At 45.2% G+C, this 23,145-nt stretch overlaps 1 protein-coding gene across 4 annotated transcripts in view; it reads left to right on the top strand.

Moving 5' to 3' along the window:
• The window catches only part of MCF2L2 (MCF.2 cell line derived transforming sequence-like 2), a 503,791-nt gene that overhangs the window by 31,283 nt on the left and 449,363 nt on the right, over positions 1-23,145 (top strand). The gene's annotated exons all lie outside the window — the stretch shown is intronic.

The following is a 23,145-nucleotide window of genomic DNA, read 5'->3' as shown; positions in this document are numbered from 1 at the left end:
ATCTGTGACAAGCCTACATACAGTGAAAGGCCAGGGAAAAGTAATCACTGGCTGTTGTTTTATGAAAATATGTTTTCCAAGTGTACTGTAGCGCATTTTTTTGCCCTTATACGTGCCTACCACCTACCTACATCTAAGTAGTGCACTTTTTTGTACCTGTTAATCTGTACAAGGCTACATACAGTGAAATGCCAGGGAAAAGGAATCACTGGCTGTTGTTTTATGAAAATACATTTTCCAAGTGTACTGTAGTGCATTTTTTTTGCCCTCATACGTGCCTACCACATACCTACATCAAAGTAGTGCACTTTTTTGTACCTGTTAATCTGTCAAGAGCCCACATACTGTGAAAGGACAGACAAAAGTAATCACCGGCTGGTGTTTTAAAAAAAATACAGAGTTTTTAGGCGCATTGTAGCGCATTTTTCTGCCCTCATAAGTGCATATCTCATACGTACCTGTTAATCTGTCAAGAGCCTACATACTGTGAAAGTGCAAGCTAAAGTACTCACCCGCTGATGTTTTACAAAAATACAGGCCCACAGTTATCATGGTAGGTGTAAGTGAAGCATTTTTATACACCTTTTTTTTGTGTGCTGGTGTAGGAGCACCAAATTTATTAAATGGTCGCAGAGCATGTGATAAATTTTGTGCAGGTCACATTTTCTGAAATTTCTGTCTATACATACACCAAAAAGCTACACTAGGTCTGGGCTGGTGTAGATTTGCACCTTTTTGGCCGACTTGCACCTTTTTTTGCGCCTTTTTACAAAAAGGCGCACTTTATAAAATCACGTCTACAGACTACTCAAAATACAAAAGAGTGTACAGATAGTCAAAAACATCTGGAAGAAGCAAAAACGTCTAGCTACAAAAGGCGCAAATTTTTGAAAGATGCGCCAAAATTGTGCCAAATGTACGGGAAAAAAAGGGTGTAAACACTATAGTAAATGTTACGCCTAGCGCTCCGGGTCCCCGCTCCTCCCCGGAGCGCTCATGGCGTCTTTCTCCCTGCAGCTCCCCGGTCAGTTCCGCTGACCGGGAGCGCTGCTCTGTCATGGCCGTTGGGGATGCGATTCGCACAGCGGGACGCGCCCGCTCGCGAATCGCATCCCAGGTCACTTACCCGTTCCCGTCCCCTGCTGTCATGTGCTGGCGCGCGCGGCTCCGCTCTCTAGGGCGCGCGCGCGCCAGCTCCCTGAGACTTAAAGGGCCAGTGCACCAATGATTGGTGCCTGGCCCAATTAGCTTAATTGGCTCCCACCTGGTCCCTGACTATATCTAACCTCCTCCCATGCACTTCCTTGCCGGATCTTGTTGCCCTTGTGCCTAGTGAAAGCGTTTTGTGTGTTTAATAACCTGTGTACCAGTACTTCTGCTATCACCCTGACTACGAACCTTGCCGCCTGCCCCCGACCTTCTGCTACGTCCGACCTTGCTTCTGTCTACTCCCTTGTACCGCGCCTATCTTCAGCAGCCAGAGAGGTGAGCCATTGCTAGTGGATACGACCTGGTCACTACCGCCGCAGCAAGACCATCCCGCTTTGCGGCGGGCTCTGGTGAAAACCAGTAGTGTCTTAGAACCGGTCCACTAGCACGGTCCTCGCTATCCCTCTCTGGCACAGAGGATCCACCTCCTGCCAGCCGGCATCGTGACAGTAGATCCGGCCATGGATCCCGCTGAAGTTCCTCTGCCAGTTGTCGCTGACCTCCCTACGCTGGTCGCCCAGCAAGCTCGTCAGATCGCCCAGCAGTCGCAACAGATAGCGCAACAAGATCACCAGCTGTCGTACTTGACCACCATGACACAGCAACTCCAGTCACAACTACAGCAAGTACAGTCGCAGCTACAGCAGCAACAACCATCTCCTCCGCCAGCTCCTGCACCCCTTCCGCGGCGAGTGGCCGCTCCTAGCCTCCGCCTGTCCTTGCCGGACAAATTTAATGGGGACTCTAAGTTTTGCCGTGGCTTTCTTTCGCAATGTTCCTTGCACTTGGAGATGATGTCGGATCAGTTTCCTACTGAAAGGTCTAAGGTGGCTTTCGTAGTCAGCCTTCTGTCTGGAAAAGCCCTGTCATGGGCCACACCGCTCTGGGACCGCGATGACCCCGTCACTGCCTCTGTACACTCCTTCTTCTCGGAAATTCGAAGTGTCTTTGAGGAACCTGCCCGAGCCTCTTCTGCTGAGACTGCCCTGCTGAACCTGGTCCAGGGTAATTCCTCCGTTGGCGAGTACGCCATACAATTCCGTACTCTTGCTTCTGAACTATCCTGGAATAATGAGGCTCTCTGCGCGACCTTTAAAAAAGGCCTATCCAGCAACATTAAAGATGTCCTGGCCGCACGAGAGACTCCTGCTAACCTGCATGAACTCATTCATCTAGCCACTCGCATTGACATGCGTTTTTCTGAGAGGCATCAAGAGCTCCGCCAGGAAAAAGACTTAGATCTCTGGACACCTCTCCCACTGTCTCCACTGCAATCTGCGCCTAGGCCTCCCGCCGAGGAGGCCATGCAAGTGGATCGGTCTCGCCTGACCCTGGAAGAGAGGAATCGCCGTAAGGAAGAGAATCTTTGTCTGTACTGTGCCAGTACTGAACATTTTTTGGTGGATTGCCCAATCCGTCCTCCACGTCTGGGAAACGCACGCTCGCACCCAGCTCTCGTGGGTGTGGCGTCTCTTGATGCCAAGTCGGCTTCTCCACGTCTCACGGTGCCTGTTCGGATTTCTACTTCAGCCAGCTCTCCCCTCTCAGCCGTGGCCTGCCTGGACTCTGGAGCTTCTGGGAATTTTATTCGGGAGTCCTTTGTGAATAAATTCCGCATTCCGGTGACCCGTCTTTTCAAGCCACTCCACATTTCCGCGGTCAACGGAGCCAGGTTGGATTGCACCGTGCGTTACCGCACGGAGCCCCTCCTAATGTGCATCGGACCTCATCACGAGGAAATTGTATTTCTTGTCCTTCCTAATTGCACTTCTGAAGTTCTCCTTGGACTACCCTGGCTTCAACACCATTCCCCAACCCTGGATTGGTCCACTGGGGAGATCAAGAGTTGGGGTCCCTCTTGTTCCAAGGACTGCCTTCAACCGGTTCCCAGTACTCCCTGCCGTGACCCTGTGGTTCCTCCTGTATCCGGTCCCCCTAAGGTCATTAAGGACTCTGCCTGCCACAGGAAATGCCCCTCCCCCCCTCCCAGTCCCATCAGGCAAGCTTCTGTGTCCCCTCATGGCCCTCGTCCTGGTGTCACACTGCCCCGTGCCAGGTCTCGCCCTCTGCCCTCTCTCCCCATTCCTACTCCTGCGGTTCTGCCTGCCGTTGAGGAATCCCTCCATCCTTTCCCGGTGTCCTCATCCCAGGGGAGGCAGTTACCGGACAAAGAGAAGGGGAGACCTAAGGGGGGGGGGTACTGTTACGCCTAGCGCTCCGGGTCCCCGCTCCTCCCCGGAGCGCTCATGGCGTCTTTCTCCCTGCAGCTCCCCGGTCAGTTCCGCTGACCGGGAGCGCTGCTCTGTCATGGCCGTTGGGGATGCGATTCGCACAGCGGGACGCGCCCGCTCGCGAATCGCATCCCAGGTCACTTACCCGTTCCCGTCCCCTGCTGTCATGTGCTGGCGCGCGCGGCTCCGCTCTCTAGGGCGCGCGCGCGCCAGCTCCCTGAGACTTAAAGGGCCAGTGCACCAATGATTGGTGCCTGGCCCAATTAGCTTAATTGGCTCCCACCTGGTCCCTGACTATATCTAACCTCCTCCCATGCACTTCCTTGCCGGATCTTGTTGCCCTTGTGCCTAGTGAAAGCGTTTTGTGTGTTTAATAACCTGTGTACCAGTACTTCTGCTATCACCCTGACTACGAACCTTGCCGCCTGCCCCCGACCTTCTGCTACGTCCGACCTTGCTTCTGTCTACTCCCTTGTACCGCGCCTATCTTCAGCAGCCAGAGAGGTGAGCCGTTGCTAGTGGATACGACCTGGTCACTACCGCCGCAGCAAGACCATCCCGCTTTGCGGCGGGCTCTGGTGAAAACCAGTAGTGTCTTAGAACCGGTCCACTAGCACGGTCCTCGCTATCCCTCTCTGGCACAGAGGATCCACCTCCTGCCAGCCGGCATCGTGACAGTAAATGTGGGCCACAGAGTTTCTAGGCATATTGTAGTGCACTTTCTGCCCTAATCAGTGCATGCTGCATACCTACATCTAAGTAGTGTACTATTTTGTACTTGTTAATCTGTCAAGGGCCTAGATACTGTGAAAGGACAGCCAAGAGTACACACCTGCTGCTGTTCTAGACAAATACTGTTTTAAGTGTAGTAAAGCGTATTGTACTCCCCTCATATACGCAATAAGTATTTCAGGAAGAGTATTGCCAGGACATGTACAGAGGAGTGGCAGAGGCCTAAATTCATCAGGCGCAGGCAGAGGTCGCAGCAGAGTAGGGGTGTGTGGCAGCCGGAGTCGCAGCGAGAGGTCTGAGCTCCCGGTGTTGGCTTGCAGTCGTGTCGCGACCAGCAACCCAACAGCCGTGATTGATTGGTTCACTCAGTCATCCACTTCATCTCAAGTGACATCCGACACCCCCAGTCATTTTATTGTTAGAGATTGTGAGGCCCTATTGTCTCCTCATCTGCCTCCAACTCCAGGCTGTGCCATTCAGACACTATATGGGCTCCTTATACTTTCCCCAACTCCAGGCTGTGTCATTCAGCCAATATATTGTTTTCTGATGCTGCTGGGACTGTCTTGGATATTACCTACAAAGTGCTACAAGGGTAGCACTATCAAACATACATGCTCAATAAAGATTTCAACATTGGTCTTTTAATGTTAGGTGTTGTGAAGCCCTCTTATGTACACATCCTGCTGCCTGATCCAGGCTGTGTGTTTCAGGAACTACTTGGCTTACTGATGCTGCTGGGCCTGTGCCTCAATTTTTTTGATGTTAGCACTAGCTAACATACATGTTCTAAACAGATTTCGATATTCACCTTTTAATATTAGGGGTTATTAAGCCCTCTTGTGCACTTCTGCTGCTGCCTGATCCAGGCTGTGTGTTTCAGCAACTATATGGTTTAGTGATGCTGCTGGGCCTGTGCCTAAAATTTTTTGATGTTAGCACTAGCTAACATACATCTTCTATACAGATTTCAACAGTAACATAATGTTAGGGGTTGTGAACCCCTCTTGTGTACTCATGCTGCTGACTGCTCATGTATGTGTCATATAGCAACTACATGGTTTAGTGATGCTGCTGAGCCTAGGACAATACCTATGTATGTTTATGGTAGCACTAGGTGCCATACATCTTCAATTGAAATTTCAAAATTCATATTTTATTATTAGAGATTGTGAGGCCCTATTGTCTCCTCATCTGCCGCCAACTCCGGGCTGTGCCATTCAGACACTATATGGTCTACTCATGCTTCAGCCAAGTCCAGGCTGTGCCATTCAGGCAATATATGGTTTACTGATGCTGATTGGACTTGGTCTAAGAATAAAAATGTTGTTATGGTAGCACTAGCTACCCAAAATCTTAGGTTTAAATTTCAGAATTAGTTTTATAATCTTAGGGATTGTGAAGGCCTAGTGTCTACTCATGCTGCTACCAACTTCTGGCTGTGCCATTCAGACACTGTAAGGTCTCCTCATGCTGCCAATATATCCACGCTGTGTCATTCAGCCACTATATGGTCTCCTCATGTTTTAGCCTCATCCAAGCTGTGTAATCCAGCCACTATATGGTCTCCTCATGCTGCCGCCACCTCCACGTTGTTTCATTCAGCCACTATATGGTCTCCTGATGCAGTCAACACCTCCACGCTGTGTCATTCAGCCACTATATGGTGTCCTCATGCTTCAGCCTCCTCCAAGCTGTGTCATCCAGCCACTATATGGTCTCCTCATGCTGCCGCCACCTCCACGTTGTGTCATTCAGCCACTATATGGTCTCCTCATGCCAGACCCCCACACTGTGTCATTCAGCCACTATATGGTCTCCTCATGCTGCCAACACCTCCATGTTGTGTCATTCAGCCACTATATGGTCTCCTCATGCTGCCAACACCTCCATGCTGTGTCATTCAGCCACTATATGGTCTCCTCATACTGATGCCACCTCCAGGCTCTGTCATTGTTCTCCTCTGCGTCAGTGATTCTAAAAGCGATGCCGGTAATATGCATGTTATTCTGAATAACAATTTCACTACCCCAGCACACTCCCTATGCGTGTTAGAACACAGCAAAGTGTTCTACACCCCTATTGAGGCTCTCTGTAGGCCAGAAATAGCCATTTTTAATATAGATTTGGCACAAATAAATTCGGATCAAACAAAATTGTTTAGAATAATTTGGCGAATCATCCGAAAATAATTTTTCAAAAGTTTGCTCATCTCTAGTGCCAATAATTTTGTCCAGACCATTTTCTGAGTTTGGTGTGACACTATATCCAATTTGCTGTTTTTCCTCCCTTTTCTGGTTTAGTTCCAATACACACAAAGGGAATAAACATGTGTATAGCAAAACATGTGCTACTGCAAACCTTTTCTGTGAGAAATACTTCATGTTCTTGAAAAATTTCAGGGAAGCCAACATTTACGGCCATGACTGTATATAAGAGGAAGATAGGGGGCACTATGAGATCATAGATAAAAAGGACAGGAAAATTTAAGTTAATCATTAGCACATCGCATGCCTTTGAAATGAATGTTATGTAACCTTTTTCTTTTACAAGTTTCCTACACATTTCAGAAAAGAAATGATCTAACTTGTTGTCAATTCAGATATACCTGAATATATCATATCCAATGGGGTGGCTCGTTTTTCCACTTTTTCTTCTGATTGAATCCAGTGTGTGGCAGTAATATACCAAGGGCACAGTAAGGCAGTACTATATCCAGGGGAACAATGTATGGCAGCAATATACCAGGGGATTATAGCAGTGGCACAGTGTGCAGCAGTAATATATTCAGGGGCACGGTATATAGCGGTATTATATTCGGGGGCACAGTTTGTGTCAGTAGTATATTCAGTGGCACAGTGTGTGCAAGTATTATATTCAGGGATACAGTGTGTGTGGCAGTATTATATTCAGTGGTACAGTGTGTGGCAGTATTTAGGTAATACAGGGAACAGTAGATTTATATCCTCCACACTTTAGTCACTTGTTTTCCCTGTGACTTATTATAAGAGTAATAATGTTCTACAACAGGCAGCGTCTATATCTTTCATGGCACTGTGCCTATGGAATTCTCTTTGAGGGAAGTTGTGTCTTTGGTCTTCTGGAAAAATGTTTGCGAAGTCTACTGACAACAACAATCTTTACTAGTAGACTATTAGGGGAGGATAACATTGAATATGTGGATTCTCAGCAAAATTCTACACAGAAACAAAATAGAAATCCTCCCACCAAGAAAATGTATTCCTACTAGACAACTGGCTGATGCAGCAATTTTGATTGATTTTGTAGAAGTTATAGAGACTCACTATTTTATTGTTTTATTGTTTTCTTTCTTATTGTTATTATCTTGCTCTCAAATTTCAATTAAGGTCCCTTTGGACCTGATAGATCCTTTGTGAATATGCATAACACTGTTTGGATGAACAATTATGCTCCACCAGTCAAGGTTATTATGCATGTTCATATGTAAACTCTGACACATCTGATGTCATAATATGTTATATGTTACATTTCTTATGTTTATAAAATTCAATAAAAACATTGTGAAACTCAGACATCTTCCAAAATCCTACAGACAGAACTGATAAATAATGTTCTGAACCTCCTGGATCTGGAGGCAATATCACTGGTACCAGAAAAAGAACTAGGGAAATCAGATTCTGACACTTTCTTCTCCCAAAAACGTAAAAGTCCACTCCACCAAAACTGTCTACAGTAGATGTCCTGGAATGAAAAAGCTTGTGCAATATTAAATCAGACTTGTAGGCCTGCCACATGGCCTAGTCCCCACACATTTATTAACGGGGTACTCCATTTTTTTAAGCAACCGATGCCAAAAAGTTAAACAGATTTGTAAATTATTTCTATAAAAAAAAATCTTTACCCTTACAGTACTTTTTAGCAGCTGTATGCTACAGAGGAAATTATTTTCTTTTTGAATTTCTTTTTTGTCTTGTCCACAAGGCTCTCTGCTGACACTTGATGCCCGTATCAGGAACTGTCCAGAACAGGATAAAATCCCCATAGCAAACCTATACTGTGCTGGACGGTTCCTGACATGGATAGAGGTATCAGAAGAGAGCACTGTAGACAAGACAAATAAGGAATTCAAAAATAAAAGAAATTCCTCTGTAGCATACAGCTGCTAAAAAGTACCGGAAGAGTAAAGATTTTTTAATGGAAGTAATTTACAAATCTGTTTAACTTTCTGGCATCAGTTCATTTAAAAAAAAAAGTTTTCCACCGGAGTACCCCTTTAAGCATTACCATTGACAGCTTCATTGTTCCAGTAACCTTTCCTTTAGTAGGAAGGTCTTACAGGTGGATCCCCCCCCAATTTATCTAGTTAGTATTCTCTTGGTGGTGGTGTCATGGAGGGGAGGGGGAGGAGGAAAAACTAGGATTAATATAGTTTCTCTGAATCCTCCAAGAGATTACCCATTATACCCTCCCTACCATTTGTATATAGATTTGTATATAGTTTTGCTCTTGTAGTTTTCATTGCACTGGCAGTGGAGGGAAGGGGAGGGGCCTTTAACTTCTTTAGTGTGCTTTCCCTAACAAGTCAATGGGAGGTACTCCTGGTGTTGCTGTCATTGTGAATTTGGAGAAACAGGTTTAACATTAATCCTGGTTTAGTAGGTGTATTTTAGAATATACCAACATTTCTTATTTGTCCAGTAAAATCTATGCTTCTGTTGTCACATGAGTTAAAGGGGTACTCCGGTGGAAAAAATGTGTTTAAATTAGCTGGTGCCAGAAAGTTAAACAGATTTGTAAATTACTTCTATTAAAAAATCTTAATCCTTCCAGTACTTTTTAGGGGCTGTATTCTACAGAGGAAATGCTTTTCTTTTTGGATTTCTCTTTTGTCACGACCACAGTGCTCTCTGCTGTCCATTTTAGGAACTGTCCAGAGCAGGAGAAAATCCCCATAGCAAACATATGCTGTTCTGGACAGTTCCTAAAATGGACAGCAGAGGTAAGCAGAGAGCACTGTTGTTGTGACAAAAGAGAAATCCAAAAAGAAAAGCATTTCCTCTGTAGTATACAGCCAACTCAGACAACTCATTTATTGTTTTAAGGGACACAAATATACATTTAATTGGTGCAGGGCAGTGTTTTTCAGTATTACATTTGAGAGCATAGTGTGTTGCAGTATTATACAAGGGGCAAAGTGTGTGTCAGTATTATAAAAGGTTCACAGAATATGGCAGTACTATATCAGGGCAACAGTGTGTGGCAGTATTATACCAGGGTAACAGTGTGTGGCAGTATTATACCAGGTGCACAGTGTGCTGCAGTATTATACCATGTGCACAGTATGCGGCAGTACTATATTCAGGGACAAAGTTTTTATCAGTATTATTCAGGAAACAGTGTGTGGCAGTATTATACCAAGGGTACAGTGTGTGGTAGTTTTATACCAGGTGCAGACAGTAAGTAGGTCATACAGAGAACAGTAGTTTTATGTCCTCAACATTTCAGTCGCTCATGTTGTAAAACAGGCAGTACCCATTTTTTTCATGGCACTGTGGCTGCTTGGTAAACATGGCATTAGGCTATGTGTACACCAAAGAAAATCTTAGTGTTGACATTCCGCAGACTGCGTGCGCCGTGATCATCTGCTGGCACTAGGAATGCACGGGAATGCGCCGTCTCATAGAAGAAATGCATTACGTGTGTAGTCCACAGGAAGTATGAACATTTTTCTGTGGACAGCGGAATTGGAATTTCCACGAGAGAGAGAGAGAGAGAGAGGTAAATACACTATATCAATGCTAAAATATGGTATATTTTTATATAGAATATAAGATTTATATATGTGTATATATATATATATATATATATATATATAGTTATGAGCTGTTTAGGGCTAATATTTGGCAGAAGGGCAAATTCATACATTTAGTTAACGACCATGAGGCAGATTTATCAGAACCTGTGTAGAGGAAAAGTTGCTGAGTTGCCCATAGTAAATAATCAGATCGCTTCTTTCATTTTTCAGAGGCCTTTTTAAAAAAAAATGAAAGAAGCGATCTGATTGGTTGCTGGTCAACTTTTCCTCTGGACAGGTTTTGATAAATCCCCCCCCCCCAATGTTATTAGTATTGTGAAAGGAACGGGCTGTACAGCAGGTTTCTTTCAGGTGAAAGCAGGGTGGGAATGGTTGCTTAGTAACATTCCAAGCGTTGGGGCCAAGGGACTGGGGCAGAAAACGGCAGTTAGGAGGAAGTGAGCACAGAGCGGCAGCAAAGAATGCTGGGACCTGTAGTTTAAAGACAGCGTGCAGGGAAGGGAACAAGTAGGCGGGCAGAAAGGGGTACAGTGAGACCTACGATGGCCTCGACATACGATAATTTCAACATGCGATGGCCTCTCAGAGGCCATCGCATGTTGAAGGCAGCATCAACATACGATGCTTTTGTATGTCAGGGCCATCGCATAAATGGCTATCTGGCAGCGCAGACTGCTTCAGCTGCCACCGGATAGTTGTTTACGGTGCCCCGTGTGCTGCTGTGACGATCACTCACCTGTACGGAGCGTCCTCTTCGGGATCCCCTGCATCACTGGTGCTCTCCTTTCGTCGTCATTACGTCGCCGCGCAAGCCGTCTCGTCACCCAATAGGAGCGGCGTGCGTAGTGACGTGATGGCGGCGACGGATAGCGAGGATCCCGGGGAAGCAGAGACGTCCGGAGTGTCGGGGACACCACGGGGATGCGGCGACAGTGATGGAGGGCGACATCCAGGGCAGCGGTGACGAGCGGTGACGGTCCGGAGCGGTGGGGACAGGTGAGTATAACTTCCTATTCTTTCCATTGCACGGATCCCTCAACATACGATGGTTTCAACAAACGATGGTTCATTTGGAATGGATTACCATTGTATGTTGAGTGACCACTGTATTAGAGCCATGTACAGTAGATAAAAAGGTCACAGTAGAATAATAGATGCAAGGTTAATGTCCTATGCTGATCTGAGCGTTTTTTTTTTTCCATTCCTGGATAACCCCTTTAAAGGGGTATTCCTGGATCTAACAATTTATCCCCTATCCAAAGGATAGGGGATAAGATGTCTGATCGCGTGGGGCCCGTCGCTGGGACCCCCCGCCATCTCGCTGCAGCACCCACATTGTATGCGGAGCTGCGTCTCCAGTTCCGGAAATCTCTGGTTTCCAGGACTGGAGACGTGACGTAATGCCACGCCCCCTTGTGATTTCACGCCACGCCCCCTCCATTCATGTCTATGAGAGGGGGCATAACGGCTGTTACACCCCCTCCCATAGACATGAATGGAGGGATATTAAATATTAAACAGTTTTTGCTAATGTAGTTTTTTTTCTTGCAGCAATTAGACTTTTTTCATATCAGATAAGGTAATTTCTCATCTGTAACACTTTATTTGATCACACAATAGGTTAGAAAATTGCACATGTATGTTTTAACACAATGATCCAATATAATCTAGTGCTGTTTCCCTTATGGCAATGTTTTCATATGTTCAAGAAGTGCTGTACTTATCAATTGGAGAAATTTAAACTGCTCCATTAGGTGTAGTTCTTTGTATCAGCAGACCCATGAAAATATGAACACGGGTATATGCTCTGTTCATTCCACTTGACACATTATAATTTTTAATAATTAATTTATATTACCTTTTACTTATTTTTGTGCTCTTTTATATGACATATAATTCAATAAGAACTTTGTACTTTTAAATAAGTTGTAAGACTCGCCGCAGACCGCAGGTAGCCAGGGAGTAGTAGATCCATAATACCACGGTAGTCTGGAGCAGGTGATGTAGTGGATCCGCTGGACCTGTGTGGCAGATGACACGGGCTGTGCCAGGGAGCGGAGTCTAAGGTTCCGCTGGTTTTCACCAGAGCTCGCCGCAAGGTGGGTTGGACTTGCTGCGGCAGGCGACACCCAGGTCGCTGCCCCTGGCACGACTCGACCACACAGGCGGCTGAGGAGAAGCCTGGTACCAAAGGAATAGGCAGGATGTAGTCAGGCAGGCTAGAGGTCAGGGCAGGCGGCACAGAAGCGTAGTCTTATAGGGGGAGATTTATCAAAACCTGTGCAGAGGAAAACTTGCCCAGTTGCCCATAGCAACCTATCAGCTTGCTGCTTTCATTTTTATGAAGACCTGTGAAAAATGAAAGAAGCAATCTGATTGGTTGCTATGGGCAACTGGGCAAGTTTTCCTCTGCACAGGTTTTGATAAATCTCCCCCATAGTGAGTGTCTTCTTATTTGTAGGATGATTGCCCTTTAACATGGGCCAATTATCAGAAACATGTATTCCTACAAATGCTCCCGATAATCTGCTGTATAAAGGGCCTTTATTACAAATCTGTGCTTTACGGAGTGAGGTTTTTCAGCACTAGCTCCCCTCAAATTTATCATCATCTTTAGAAAATGGCTGCAGTATATCTAATATATGAACAGCAGTATACAGTTCACTGTAGAGCACAACTGTTACTATTGTATTTGTTTACAGCTGTGAGGGTGTCTTGTGGGATGAATTTATATACCTCTAGTTTTCTGTTAGTTCTTTACATAATACTGAAGATGCAATCCAAAATAGAGCAGGGAAGTCAAGCTAATAGTTTACTATTTATAATCTACAATTGAATCTCAGACTAAATTCTTAGGGTGGTCATGTGTGGCTCATGCTTCTGATTATCTGTCCCCATGACAAACAGAATTCCAGAATTTATTGAGCCAGTCTTCAATTTCTTGTGACGTCTTGGAACACATCATATCTGTGATTCTGTTTGCCAGACATGTCTTCTCCAGTAATGGGCTGTTCTCATGCAAGTTTCTCCTACCGGACTGGGGAGAATGTGCCATATTACAGGGGCATTGGGGGAGATTTATCAAAACCTGTCCAGAGGAACCAATCAGCTCGCTTCTTTAATTTTTAACAAGGCCTCTGCAAAATGAGAGAAGCAATCTGATTGGTTGCTATGGGCAGCTGCCCAACTTTTCCATTGCACAGGTTTTGATAAATCTCCCCCATTGTGCCTATCATAATGACATGTGTCTACACCAGTAATTGATTGTTCTTCTGCAAGTTTCTTTTAGAGGAGTAGGCATCAATGGGGGGAATTTATAATTGGTTTTACTTTGGTTTTGTGGTGTACATTTTTTTGCACAGTTTGTCTCAGATGCTGTTTAGAGACTCTTCATTGCGACTTTTGCTTTAGAAGGTATTTCAAAAATAACATACCAAGTTGTGATTTCAGTTAATATCATGCAGTGGTCAGGAATTTATGGTGTGCGACTTCTCAGTTTGTCACATCTTTTGTCACAACTGCGTTTACTTAGGCGCAAATCTATACCAGCCTTGGCTTACAAAACTGCAAACAGCATTATTACAAATTCGCACATTTTGTCGCACAAAAAGTTGCGGGGGGGGGGGGGGGGGGGGGTTGTCACCATACAAAGTGGAGTTCTAAAGTAAGAAATGGGATCAGCCTCAGATTTATCCCATGCCCTGCACCATGTAATAAATTTGGTGCAGGTACACAGTTTTCACCACATGAATTAAAGCCCATCTGAGGCCAAAAAAGCTTAAGTTGTTGAAGGTGGGGGCTCTGCCATGGCTCTCCCGTGCAGGAGGTGTGGCGGCCGCAGCGGGACGTTGCGGCCAACACGCAACCTCCATGTAGTTCTATGAGAGAGGCCTCCCCGCCTCTCCCATAGAACTGTATGGAGAGGGGGCGGGTAGGGGGCGTGACCATCAACCTCTCTAGGTCGACGCTATGCACATTAGCACTCTCACTGAGCGCTAATGCAGGGGCCCCCCTGTTAAGGTGATCGTGGGGGGTCCCAGTAGTGCTGGGCGGTATACCGGTTCATACCGAATACCGACATTTTTGTCCTGCACGATATGAATTTTTCCCATACCGCAATTCCGGTTGGGTCCCTCCCCCTCGGGAATTAATTAATTATCAACCCAGCGCTGCGCTGTCCCCACATCGGGGAACTAATCATATGTGACCCGCTAGCGCTGTTCTGCTTCTCCCCCCCAATTAATTATCAGCGCAGCGCTGCGCTGACCCCATCAGGGAACTAATCACATGTCACCTGCAAGCGCTGCCTTCCTCATCCTCCTGTTTGTTGTGGGCCGCTGGTGCTGGAACTCTGTAATGTATGCTGTATCCCTATGCCCGGGCTGCAAAAGATAAACAAAATAAACTTTAACTCACTTTCCCCCTTTGGAGAGCCGTCAGCCTATCAGCAGCCGCAGCGATTTTCCGCCTCGGCCGGTGATAGGTTGGGCGCACTGTCATGTAAGAAGCCGGCTTCTTACATGACAGTGCGCTCAACCTATCAACGGCCGAGGCGGAACATCGCTGTGGCCACTGATAGGCTGTTGGCTCTCTGACGTTCCATTCCCAGGAAGCAGGTGAGGCCGGTACCGGACCAACGGGAGGTGAGTTAAAGTTTATTTTGTTTATCTTTTGCAGCCCGGGCATAGGGATACAGCGTACAGTTTAGAGCTCCCGCACCGGCAGCCCGCAACAAACAGGAGGACGAGGAGGGCAGCGCTTGCGAGTGACATGTGATTAGTTCCCCGATGGGGACAGCGCAGCACTGGGCTGATAATTAATTGGGGGGAGGGGGGGGGGAAGAAGCAGAACAGTGCTCGCAGGTCACATGACTTGGGGAGGGGGGGGGGAGAGAAATACTGTTATATACCGTGGAACTGCCATAAGTTACAAAAATACTATGATACACATTTTTGGTCATACCGCCCAGCTCTAAGTCCCAGTGGTCAGACCCCCCGCGACCAAACACTTATCCCCTATCCTGTGGATAGGGGATAAGTGTTATAACTCTGCAGTTGTCCTTTAATATGATAAAAAGATGTTCACCTACAACACTCTTGAATAATTTCCCCCAATGTGCTATATTACAGGGGCATTGTGCCTGTCACATTTATTTATTTATTTTTTAAAGACTTTATTTATTCCATTATCAGTTAAAGGGGTATTCCAGGAATTTTTTTTATTTGACTATGCTACAGGGGCTGTAAAGTTAGTGTAGTTCATAATATAGTGTCTTTACCTGTGTGTGTGACGGTTTTCTCACAATTCTTATGTGATTTTCACCCCAATATTTATTTTAACAGCATACAAAATGACTGCTGTCTCGGATTTTTCCCAGCTTGCAATGCGGTCGAGACCTGACTCACTAGTCAGCTGATGACAGGGAGCCTGTCTGCTTCAATGGGTGGAGAGAGCAATCTGCAAGCAATGCAACAGCTGGAGGCACCCTGATTTAAAACCACAGGTCTGCAGCTCATTTATGTTTCAATGGGTGGGGTGGCTGATGTGTGGGAAGGAGGAAAATGGAATCATGGGATTTGTAGGCAAACAAGAAAACTGAAAACAGGAAATACAAGTTCACAAAAAGCTAGCCACAGTGTTATGGTAATCTCACAGCATAGCCATTTAGCCCAAGACAAGCGCAGATCCTTCCTAAGCATGTCCATTACTGTCTGCCAGGTATGTACTAAAATCACCTTATGCTGGATAACCCCTTTAAGTCACAAAAGAACATATCAAAACAACCCAGCAACCATCAGGCATTCACGGGACAATGACATGATGCACATCAGAATCAAACATATACAACTTCCAATACAGATAATTTCGGGAAATACACCGTAGTGGAAAAGTCCTCAATAGGCAGGGAAACCGAGTTTTCCAGGGAAATCACCCTGTCTCACTCAAAACCAAATATAACAAAACAAACTAACAAACCAACCCTCAGCCCACAACCGCCAGTCACTAATAAAGAGATATCAAACCGCCTGAAATGTCCTAGCAGGGGGGTCCGTAGAGGCATCCAGAAGCAGCCAGGGCAACCATATTTTATCAAACTTTTTCAGGCATTTACAACTATTATACAAGGCTTGGTAAAGAGGGACCTATTTATTCACCAGACTGACCCACTGGGAAAGGGGAGGAGGGTAGGAATCATTCCAAGAGATTACCACTACCTTGCGAACACAATAGAGGAGAAACCAAATCAGAATCTGTCTGTGAGCGCCAGACACTACATCATTGATGAGTCCCAGCAGACAAACACTAGGGGTAAATAGGAACGGAAACTCTAGGTTATCAACCAAAGACTGCATCACCTCTCTCCAAAACGGGGCAATACAAGAACATGAGAATACAGCATGTAGAAATGTGCCTACCTCCACAGAGCAATGGAAATAAAGATCCAAGGAAGAGACTCCTATACATTTCAATTTCACAGGGGTATAATATAACCGTAAAATGAATCTACACTGGATCAACATATCTCTAACACTCACCATTGTAGGGTAATACGTTCTCTTCACTTCCTTCCACTGTACATCAGTAAGATCAGATATATCAAGTAGCCACTTCTCAAAGGCCTGATCAAAGGGATTGGGGCCCAATGATTGTAGAAAATAGGACTGAGTGAGGGGCTTAACCAGTCCACGGTGGTTCACGACCAAGGAGCCAAACTGCGAGTGTACCGCATGTCTCAATTGGAGATATCGGAAAAAGGCAGTTTGAGCAATATTGAAACGGTCTTGCATGTCAGAGAAGAATAAGAAAGACTGATCCTCTCCAAACAGATGGATAGTGAATCTGACTCCGTGCGTACCCCAGAAACCAGCTCCCTGTAACCCATGAAGGTGAGGCAGATTAGCGTTCCCCACAAGGGTGCTCTAGGGGAAATCACTGGTTGAGGAAAAGGTCTGGACACCGTGGACCAAACCGCTGCCCCAGTATTAAGAGGAGTAGTGTACCTGTAAAGTGAGTTAGTGAAACTTTCATAGGATCCCATCAGCGCACCAGCCAAGGCAGTAGCCGCATTGGAGAGATTCACTTCTATCCACCATGCTGCATAAACCATAAAAAGAATTACACATGTCAGGAGCAGCCAAACCTCTCCAGGATTTTGGTGGCTGGAGAAGAGCCCGACCGAGTCAAGGAGGTTTGTTCTGCCAGTAGAAGGATCTCAGAAGTTTACCTAATCGCCTGAAAAACCTCTGGGGAATTATCAAAGGAGAGAGGTGAAATAAATATAGGAACGTAGGAAGAAAAATAATTTTAGATATATTAATCCTACCTGCCAGGGAAAGGTGAAGCGAGGCCCAGGACGGCAACCGCTCACCGGTAGCAAGCAATAAAGGTTCAATATTAAGGGTCAGGAAATCTCCAATCTCCGAAACCTCCACACCCAGGTACCTAAACCAGTCCACTACTCTCAGAGCTATTGGGAGAACAGAAGGGACAACTGTATCACCAGACAGAGGCACCATAGAGGACTTTTTCTTCAGTGGACACTCTAAGGATGCCCCTAACACTGGGATCAGAAGGGATGGCGGCAGCCAGGGGCTCAATCACCAGCGCAAAGAGGAAAAGGGAAAGTGAACAACCCTGCCTCATACCCCTACCTAGAGGAAGGGAGTCAGAAATATCTAAATTAGTACAGATACAAGCCCTAGGGCAATCATATAGAAGACGCACCAATGAGCAAAATCTAGGACCAAAACCCATAACCCTCAAAACCTCCCACAAATAAGTCCACTCTACCGAGTCAAAGGCTTTATATATTATATGTTGAGACTCACTACAAAGCCTCACTGAGAACCCTCCCTGGCAGCAGCAATATTCAGCTCTACGCGTTTAACATTTACATCCCTTTCCCTTATCCCCTTACACCCTTCACTTCAATTCCCTGGTTGGACTTGATGGACGTATGTCTTTTTTCAACCATACTAACTATGTAACTATCAGTAGCTCTACCCGGCATAAATTCGGTTTGGTCAGGGTGAATGACAGAGGAGATTACGCCATAGAGGTGATTAGCCATAACCTTAGCCATCAGTTTAATATCAACATTAATCAATGAGATTGGTCTATAAGAATCCGGTAAAGTGGGATCCTTACGAGGCTTCAGCAACACTACAATTAAGGCCTCTCTCATAGAATCAGGGAAAGAACTTGACTCAGCCGAGACCTGGAATAATTTCAGAAGTATGGGAATCAGTCTCTCCTCATTCAGCCTTTACCAATCCCCGATTAGCCCGTCGAGACCCGGTGTCTTCCCAGGGGGCAGGTCCTGGATCGCTTGCGCAATTTCCTCTGCCGAGAAGGGGGCATCAATAGCCTCTGCCTGTGCAGCTCGCAACTTAGGAAGAGAAAGGGCCCCTAGGAAAGAAGTCAGATCATGTTGGCAAGAGGGGAAGACCGGATGAGTACAAGGAGGAATAAAGATTCCCGAAATACTGTGTTAATCACAGCAGAGTCAGTAACCATAGACCCGTTACTGCTACGAATACAGGGGATGGAGGCCCCCGGACTCTTGCCAAGTAATCCAACAACTTCCCATTCTTGTCCCCAAATTCCAACAGGGCTGCCTCCCGATCCACCAATTTCAACTGAACTCTTTTTGAAGTATAAGAAGGGAACGCTGTGCCTTTGCACAAGCTCTCCTCCCCTCTACAGAAGGATCCTGCACAAATGCCGCCTCTAAGGAGCTGACTTGAATCTGCAGTGCTTTTCCTATTCTGACAGCACCTTCTGCCGACCTGCAACACCGATAATAAAGGCACCACGAACCGTAGCCTTATAGGCATCCCACTGGACCTGTATGCTAGGGTGTGCTGAATTAAATTCCCAATAAACACTGTGAGCGGTATCCAGGGCAGTAGTAACCGCCTCAGAGTGTAACCACCCAGGGTGCATACGCCACAACTTGGACTTGGAACCAGGGCCTAAAGCAAGTGTAAGGATAAGGGACAAATTATCTGAGATCCCTCTACTGGTGTACGAAATATCTCTTACCGTCGGGAGAAGGTCTGAGGACCTCAGGGCCAGATTGATTCTAGAGAACGACCTGTGAACCAAAGAGTAGTAGGAGAAGGTTGATTCAGTCAGGTATTTCCATCTCCACATGTCAGCTAGACCCAATGCCAGGCACCAAGTCGAGAAAGCTGAGGATCCAGGATCTGCATGCGTAGTGCGATCAAGAAACGGGTCAGGAACCACATTAAAATCACCTACAAGTAAAACAAGATTGACAAGAAAAAGCATTGGTTTATCAGCAATAAATTCTAGCACAGAAACCTGAGGCACATAAACAGAGACCAGGTTAAAGGGGTACTCCGGTGGAAAACTTTTTTTTCTTTTTTAAATTAACTGGTGCCAGAAAGTTAAACAGATTTGTAAATTACTTCTATTAAAAAATCTTAATCCTTCCAGTACTTTTTAGCTGCTGAATACTACAGCGGAAATTATTTTCTTTTCTAAACACAGAGCTCTCTGCTGACATCATGACCACAGTACTTTCTGCTGACATCTCTGTCCATTTTAGGAACTGTCCAGAGCAGCATATGTTTGCTATGGGCATTTTCTCCTACTCTGGACAGTTCCTAAAATGGACAGAGATGTCAGCAGAGAGCACTGTGCTCATGATGTCAGCAGACAGCTCTGTGTTTCAAACAGAAAATAATTGCCACTGTAGTATTCAGCAGCTAATAAGTACTGGAAGGATTAAGATTTTTTAATAGAAGTGATTTATAAATCTGTTTAACTTTCTGGCACCAGTTGATTTAAAAAAAAGTTTTACACTGGAGTACCCCTTTAAAACTAAAGGAGTGGACCTTACAATGCAAAATAACCAACCGCCCAAAATGGTCACATATTGCCTGGGACACCACTAGTGGGATGGACTTAGACACTAACACTAAAACTCCCATCGCAAAGTTGGAATAGGAAGCATGGTAGCCCTGAGCTATCCAAGCCCTCTTCAGCGCCAGAACCTTTTGCCTGGTAAAATGAGTCTCTTGCAAACATACTGTATGAGGTGCATGTCGTTTAATAAAATCCAGGCACAGAGCCTGCTTAAGTTTAGAGTTTAAGCCCCGAACATTCCAGCTAAGTACTTTAAGAGACCCCATGGCAACGTACATCAGAAGATAGACACAGAATCAGACCAGAGAGGGAACACCCCTAAAGAAGTCAACAGTAGGTGACAGAACACGTGGGGTTCAGGAGGACACCTGTACAGGGATTTTTTTTATTGCACTACCTCTGGTTCTTGCATTTCCCAGTTTCCTGTCTGTCATATCTGTGGATCAGGTTGTATACTATATATTTGTGCTTGACAGAGAGTTTTTGTGAAAATACATGCAGACTGTATAGATATACGGATATATTTGTGTTATTTGGATATATATTCAGAGGTGGTGTTAGAACTTTACTATAGATACAGGTGTCCTGGGAGGAGTCCAAGGGACTCCCCCCTGTTGTGGGAGGGCATGTTTATGCCTTTTTAAATGTTTTTATGGGGGTTTGTTTCTTGTCTGATTAGACATATTTTCTAATAAAGATTTTCTTGTACATTTATTCGGGTGTGCGCTTTATGGTGTACTGTTTTGTTCTTTGTGCTTTAATTACTAGTTGGCGGCAGCACCCCCCGCTTATCATTTGGATACAGATATAGCTGAGCCTGCTAGTGTTTTAAAGCAATATTAAAAAGTCTCAGAGGTTAAAAAGTCGCACAAAAAGTCGCAGAGAAATGTAATCAGCACTGGATTTATCACATGCCATGCGCCGTGTAATAAATTTGATGCAGGTACACAGTTTCCAACATGAGAATTATTGGAGTAAAAAGACGGTCACCACCTCCACTTTTCATGCATACCCCCCCCTATGTCCCCACACAAAGCAACATAATTGAAATTGAACAAAAAAAACTAAACAATACTCACCAGTCACTTCCAGGAAAGCATCTGTGGAAGAAAAATGTTGCTTGCACCGAAAGTCCCAGTGAGCTACAGAATTCCGGAAGTCCTGGCAGGTGACACGCAGTTTAAAATAATAATGCATTGTACAGTGAAAGCAACCTAATAATTACTTATAATTGTCCCCTATGGGCACTTGACAATAAAAAATTAATAAAAATATACTAAAAAATGTAAAAAGTTATAGGGGTCAGAATAGGGAAATTTTGTGTTCACATGGCTTCATCTTGTTGTGCCCGGGCTTTAAAAACAAAAACAAAAATAACACAAACATTAACTCACCTTCCTCTGCTCCCCCGTTGCACCGATATAGGTCTTCGGTCCGTTCTTTCCTCTTCCGTGTGCACGGATCGTCGCACTGCAGTAAGCATATTGCCTGTCGCAGCAATGTCCCGCCTCGGCTGGTGATAGGCTGAGTGCAGTGTCATGTAAGGTGCCTGGGCCCCACCTTCTTTCTGCTACCCGGGCTCCTTACATGACACTGCACTCAGCCTATCACCTGCCGAGGAGTGTCATTGCTGCTACCGGCGATACGTTGACTGCAGTGTGATGATCCGTGCACATGGAAGAAGGAAGAAGACCGGACCGAAGAGCTATAGCGGGGGAACGGAGGAGGACACTGTATTATGAACTACCCTAACTTTACAGCCCCTGTAGCATAGTAGATAAAAATTCTTGGAATACCCCTTTTAAGGCTGAAAATTTGCACCACAAAAGTGCGCGCATAACCTAATTAGTACCATGCTAGAGGATATACTGTGGGGATTAGGAAGGTGATAGTTTATCAGTAAATATGGAAAGCCCATAGCATTCTGAGGCTGGAATTCCACTAGGTTCTTTGGGGGGGGGGGGGAAATGCCAAGAAAAACTCCAAATTTGCCGCATGGCATTTTTTGGGCCAAAAAAGTTCAGTTTGGCATTTTTTTAAAATCCTTTTGGCGTCTTTTAACTTTTTTGGGGCGTTTTTCAGCTCCTTGGCGTTTTTGCAAAATCGCAGCATGTTGAGCTTTTTTTCCCTGAAATCGTGGCATTTTTCTCCCACAGAAAAACGCCATGTGGGTTTTAACTTTGCCTTTTTCGCAGGAGATTTATATACTTTTTTGAACTTGGCGATCCAAAAAAGTGATGGAGATACCTTTTTTAATAAAATTTCGTAGAGTACCATTAAAAAAATAATAATAAAGAAGATACAGTAGTGATGGAAAAGATTGTATTTAACTAAATTAATCTTTTTTATAACAAAATTTTTATTAATTTTTAAACAGGGATCAATTTATGTGTGCGGGCAGGGCACTAAAAACATAGCCTACAATAATAAAAATGTAGTGTGTGTGTTTTTCACTTTTTTTTTAGGTGGTACTACTACTCCCAGCATGGAACACACTGTTCCATGATGGGAGTAGTAGTACCTGAACTTATTGACAGATCGCTCCGGGTCCTTTGCGATCCTTCTGTATAATGTATAGATGTGGCCGCTCTTCTATGGTCCCCTCCACTGCCGTATATATACACCTATTCATATTTCCCGCAGAGAGTTGTGATTGGCCAGATGGTTCTAGCCAATCACAATCTCTGTGGGAAATATGAATAGGTGTATATATATATATATATATATATATATATATATACACATCAGTGTAGGGGACCATAGAAGAGCAGCCGGCCGCATCTATACATTATACAGGAGGATCACCTCGAGTGACACTCGCTGTGATCTTTCCTTAACTGCAGGTACTACAGCTCCCAACATGGAGCAGAGTGTGCTTCATGTAGGGAGTAGTAGTACCTGCAGTTGACAACAGATCACAGCAAGTGTCACTCCTGACACCCGCTGTGATCGTCCCATCTATTGCAGAGATGCGGAGCGGCTTTCTCCTGAGCTCCGCATCTCTGCTTTGTACTCTGGCCGGCCAGTGATATGAATAGAACACCACTCATTCATATTTCCCTCTGAGAGCTGTGATTGGCTGCCACTATCCGGCCAATCCCCACTTTGGGCGGAAAATATGAATGATTGAGGTTCTATTCACATCACTGGCCGGAGTACAGAGCAGAGATGCGAGTGCTGTATAGAGCCGCTCCGCATCTTTGCTATATTATGGACGATCGCATCGGGTGTCAGGAGTGACACCCGGATCGATATGTGTATTAGTAAAGATACTACTACTCT

Source organism: Hyla sarda, chromosome 3 (assembly GCF_029499605.1).
Source record: "Hyla sarda isolate aHylSar1 chromosome 3, aHylSar1.hap1, whole genome shotgun sequence".
In the NCBI taxonomy this organism is placed as follows: Eukaryota; Metazoa; Chordata; class Amphibia; order Anura; family Hylidae; genus Hyla; species Hyla sarda.
This window is presented reverse-complemented; position numbering and strand designations above follow the sequence as displayed.